We start from the raw sequence: 6,085 nt of genomic DNA on the forward strand, positions 1-6,085 counted from the left end.
AAAAAGAATAATTCAAAATCTATTTTGAAGTACAATGCTGTCTGTGATAGGATAATTTTCACACACTTACAAGGAGGACCAGTTAATACCACTAATACTCAAATTTACTCACCAACCACTAACACTAATGATGATGAAATTGAGGAATTCTGTCAATTCAGTCTGAAATTGATCAAACATGCAATCAAGATGTATTGATAACTCCTGGCAATTGGAATACAAGGGTTGGGAACAAAGAGGAAAAAATCAGTAGTTGGAAAATATGGCCTTAGTATCGGAAACCATGCTGGAGATCACATGATACAATTTTTCAGGACCAATGACTTCTGCATTGCAAATACCTTTATTCAACAACATAGAAAGCAATTATACACATGGACCTCACCAGATGGAATATACAAGAATACAATTGACTAAAGTTGTGGGAAGGGACAATGAAGAAGCTAATTAACTTTAGCCAAAACAGGCCAGGAGCTGACTGTGAATTAGACCATCCATTGCTTATATGTTGAAGCTGAAGAAAATTAAAACAAGTCCATGAGAGCCAAAATATGACCTTGAGTATGTCCCACCTGAATTTATAGACCACCTCAAGAGCAGATTTGATCCATTAGACACTGATGACCAAAGAGTTGTGGAATGATATCAACAACATCACACATGAATAAAACAAAAGATTAAAAAGACAGGAAAGAAAGAAAAGACAAAAATGGATGTCAGAAGAGACTCTGAAACTTGCTCTTGGATAAAGAGAGGCTAAAGTGACTGGAAGAAATGATGAAATAAAAGAGCTGAGCAGAAAATTTCAGAGAGTAATTATTGTTGTTAGGTGCCATAGAGCCAGTCCTGACTCATAGCGACCTTATGCACAACCGAATGAAATACGGCCCAGTCCTTACAGTGCCAACCTTACAATCATTGTTACACTTCAGCCCATTGCTGCCGCCAGTGTGCCAATCCATCTCATTGGGGGTCTTCCTCTTTTTCTTTGACCTTCCACTTTACCAAACATTATATCCTTCTCCAAGGACTGGCCCCTCTTGGCAATATTTTGGAAGTATGAGAGATGAAATCTGGCCATCCTGGTTTCCAAAGAGCATTCTGGCTGTACTTCTTCCAACACAGATTGGTTTGTTCTTTTAGCAGTCCTTGGTACTTTGAATATTCTCCTCCAACACCGTAACTCAAATGCATCAATTCTAGTCTTCCTTATTTACTGTGCAACTTGCACACACATGAGGTTATTGAAAATACCGTGGCTTGGGTCAGGCAAACTTAGTCCTCAAATTGACATTTTTGCTCTTGAACACTTAAAAGAGATCTTGTGTAGCAGATTTGCCTAATGCAATATGTCACTTGACATCTGCTTCCATGAGCGTTGATAGTGGATTATAGCAAAATGAAGTCTTTGACAACTTCAATCTTTTCTCCATTTATCATGATTTTTTAAATGGTTCAATTGTGAGGATTTTTGTTTTCTTTATATTGAGGTGCAACCCACACTGAAGGCTATGGTCTTTGATCTTTATCAGTAAGTGTTGTAAGTTCTTTTCCAATAAGCAAGCTTGTGTTATCTGCATATCACAAGTTGTTAATTAGTCCTCCTCTAATCCTGAAAACCAAAAGAACACGCTTAGCATTTCTCAAGCTGAAATAACTGAAGAAAAAAATCCAAGCCTCAGATTGTAATATTGAAGGATTCTATGAGCAAAATATTGAATGATGCAGAAGTATCAAAAAATGATGGAAAGAATACACAGAGTCACTGTACAAAAAATAATTGGTTAATGTACAGTAATTTCAAGAGGTACTATATGATCAAGAACCAATGGTTTTAAAAGAAGAAGTGCAAGCTCTACTGAAGGCATTGGTGGAAAACTAGGATCCAGGAATTGATGGAATACCAACTGAAATGTTTCAGGAAACTGATGCAGCCCTGGAGGCCCTCACTCATTGTCTTAGTTATTTAATGCTGTTATAATAGAAATATCATAAATGGATAGCTTTAACAACCAGAAATGTATTCTCTAGAAGTCCAAATTCAGACAGACAGCTCTAGGGGAAGGTTTTCTCTTCATCAACTCTGGGGAAAAATTCCATGTCTTGTTTCAGCATCTCTAGACCCACTATTCCTTGGAGATCTCCATAAATCTTGGCATCAATCTTCCCCTGGATCTAGTAGCTTCACAGTGCAGGGACCCCAGGCCCAAAGGACTCACTCTACTCCAGTTCTTCTATCTTGCTGGTAGGAGGTCCCTTTGAGCTCAGCTTACTTCTCTCTAATTTTATATCTCAAAAGACATTGACTCAAGATACAACCTAATCCTCCAGATTGCATCTGAACTCATTAATGTGAGGATTTATGACATAGGGTAATTACAGCACATCACACAATATAATGGAAGTGATTGCATTATATTCGTTCTCACCACGGGGGGGTTGTTGTGGTTGTTGTTGTTAAGTACTGTTGACTTGATTCTGATTCATAGCAACCCTGTATAGGGTTTCCTAGGAATGGTTGGTGGATTTGAACTGCTGACCTTGTGGTTAGCAGTCCAATACTTATCCTACAGTGCCACACCAGGACTCCACCATGGGGGATTACTACAGCTTCACTGCCAAACCATGGAGAATCCAGGCCCAACCGGTGGACACAAACCCTTAACTATCATATTCATCTATACCAAGAAATTTGGAAGATAGTTAGTTACCTGGCCAACGGATTGGAAAAGATTCATGTTTGTGCCCTTTTCAAAGAAAAATGACCCAATGGATTATAGAACAGCATTGTTAATGTCACATATAAGTAAAAGTTTACTGACAATAATTCAAAAACAGTTGCAGCAGTACAGAAACAGGGAGCTGCCAGAAGTTCAAGCTGGATTCAGAAGGGGACGTGATATCATTGGCAATATCAGATGGATCTTGGCTGAAAGAAAAGACTACCAGAAAGAAGTTTACTTGCACTTTATTGACTACGCATAAGCATTTGAATATTCAAATCATAACAAATTATGGATAACATTGGGAAGAATGGGTATTCCAGAACACTTAATTGTGTGCATGCGGAACATGTACATAACCAAGAGGCAGTTGTTCAAATAGAACAAGGGAGCATTGAATGGTTTAATGTTGTGTCTGACAAGTGGCTATACTCTGCAACCCGCATGGAGAGATTAAACCTGAGTAGGAGTGACGGGAGATTAGAAGAAAAAGAAAGACCCAAAATGAAAATAAAAAATAGTAAAATTGGGGCCAGGTGGGACACAGCACTCTGATGGAGATACTGTGATACCGACCTAGGTTCAGTACGTTTATTACATACACAAATCAAAGAAGAGTCCTGGGGGCAGGGAAAAGAGTGCAAAAAACATTTGGTGTATTGAATGCAAGCAGTAAGTGGGACTTCATCAGAAGAATGCAACTTGTGGTTGCTATGGAGACAGCGATAAGGCAGCTAGATATTTTTGCAGACTTGAACTGAAGGTCATATAAGGAAAAATCTTTCAAGTTCCCTGTCCCCGGAGGTAGCCCTGAAAGTTCCTCAGGGGGTGCGCTTGACCTGGAAGCAGCCAGATTTTCTGGACCACAACTGTTCAGTTGCAATCCTTTGGTTAAACTACCCCCAAATCTGAGACCTTCAGCTCAAATTGCTCCCAACAGTTTAAAATTAGGAAAGATGTGAGCTGGGGTTGTATCCTTTCACCAGACTTACTCAATCTGTATGCTGTGCAAATTATCCAAGAAACTGGATTATATGGTGTTGGGATTGAAGGAAGACTCATTAACAACCTGCAATATGCCGATGACACAACCTTGCTTTCTGGAAGCAAATAGGACTTGAAATACTTATTGATAAAGATCAAAGACTACAGTCTTCAGTATGGATTGCATGTCAATGTAAAGAAAATAAAAAAATCCTTACAATTGGACCAATAAATGAAACTATGATAAACGGAGAGAAGATTGAAGTTGTCTAAGACTTAATTTTGCTTGGATCCACAATAAATAATCAGGGAAACAGCATTCAAGTAATCAAATAACACATTGCATTAGGCATATCTGTTGTTAAAGACCTCTTTAAAGTGTTCAAGACCAAAGATATCATTTTGAAGACTAAATGCACCTGACCCAAGCCATGCTAATTTTAATTGCCTCATATGCATGTGAAAGTTGGACAATGAATAAGGAAGACCAAAGAAGAATCTATGGTGTTGGGAGAAGAATGTTGAAAGTACCATGACTGCAAGAAAAGCAAGCACATCTGTTTTTACTTTTCCAATAGTCATGGTACATGAGGAAGTGTAGCCAGGATGCTTCTTAGATGCGAGGATGGCAAGAATTAGTTTCTCTTACTTTGGACATGTTGTTAGGAGGGGCCAGTCCCTGGAGAAGGACATCATACTTGGTAAAGTGGTGGACCAGCTAAAAAGAGGAAGACCTCCAGTAAGGTGGATTGACACAGTGAGCAACAGTGGGCTCAAACATAACAACAATTGTTAGTTTGGCATGGTACTAGGCCATGTTTCCTTCTGTTGTGCAGAAAGGTCACTATGAGTCAGAACCAACTTAAAGGCACCTAACAATCAGAATCCTGATGTGGCACTGTAGGATAAACACTCAACTGCAAGGTTAGTTTGAAGCTCAAGATTGGCAGTTCAGACTCCTTGGAAACCCTACACAGAGTGGCTATGGTTGGAACTGACTTGATGACATTTAACAAAAACAACAACAAGGGTATCGATATTTATGGGCTTCTTTTAATTTTTAATGACTTCCAATTTTCCTAGATTCATACTTTGCCATACATTCCACGTACTCATTATTAATGGATGTTTTGCAGGTGTTTCTTCTTATTTTGAGTTGTGCCACATCAAATGAAAGGTCCTAAAAGTTTTACTCAATCCTTGTGTGGTACTGTAGGATAAGCACTGGACTAAAAGGTTGTTTGACTCACAAGTTCGGCGGTTCAAACATACCAGCTGCTCCTTGGAAACCCTGTACAGAGTTGCTGTGAATTGGAACTGACTTGATGGCACTGAACAACAACATATCATTAAAGCCGACTTTACTTTGATGCGATTACTCTTCCCCAGTCATATCGTTAGTGCCTTCCAATCTGAAGGACTCTTCTTCCAGCACGATATTAGACATTGTTCTTCTACTATTCATTAACTTTCCAGTGGCTAATTGAATATTTGAGATACCGGTGGTATCTTCCAGCATAACAGCAACATGTAAGCCGTCATAGTATGACAACCTGACAAACAAGTGATAGAGGTTCTCTGAGGAGATTCTCCATTCCAAGGATGTAGGCCCTGATTCTTGACTTACTGCTTTTTTCTGGAGAAAGGGAAGGAGATAGGCAAGGGGACTGGGAAGATAGGTTTGGATGATTACTTAAAAAGAGGACTAGTATACGAGAAAGCAAGAGGTGAGTTTCCTTGGAAATTTTATGCCTAGGAAATTAACCCTTTATGATCTGTAAAGGTAGTTCACTTGTTTGACTTCATCAAGTTACATTTACAGGTGACAAAATAAGAGGGTGTGACTTGCCCAGAGTTGGTCAGGGGAGGAGTCAAAACAGGCCCAGGTAAGGAACCCATTCTTTTCCATTAAAATTTTTTTTTTTTTTTTTAATTTCAATAGTAAAGGCACTTATTATCAAGTGAACTGGGGAACAAAATGAGCTTTAAACACTACATCTTTGCGGGGAGGACACCACACTTCTATACAATTACAACCAAAGACCTAACACTTGTACTTCTCAGACATGTTTATTTTACTCCTGAATTTATAGGGAATAGGTTCTAGCAGCTCAGGCTCCTTTCCATTGGTTCTCACAAAGTGTGCCTCTCTGGGGGGAGCAGGTTGGTGCATTAGTTGAACCCAGATACCTTTCTCCTTGGCCTCTTTCTTTTTCTTATCATTTTCCTTCACTCGCTTCCAGAAGCAATATTGACTCTTAGAGTGCTTAATGTGCTCAAAGCGTATATTCTCTTGGCAAGGATCTTGCGCTTTACTGGCTTGTTCACAATAATGCCAACAGCATGCTGGGTCACACTGTAGATTCATCCGGTTTTGC

The sequence above is a fragment of the Chrysochloris asiatica genome, unplaced genomic scaffold (genome assembly GCF_000296735.1).
Source record: "Chrysochloris asiatica unplaced genomic scaffold, ChrAsi1.0 scaffold00026, whole genome shotgun sequence".
Classification (NCBI taxonomy): Eukaryota; Metazoa; Chordata; class Mammalia; order Afrosoricida; family Chrysochloridae; genus Chrysochloris; species Chrysochloris asiatica.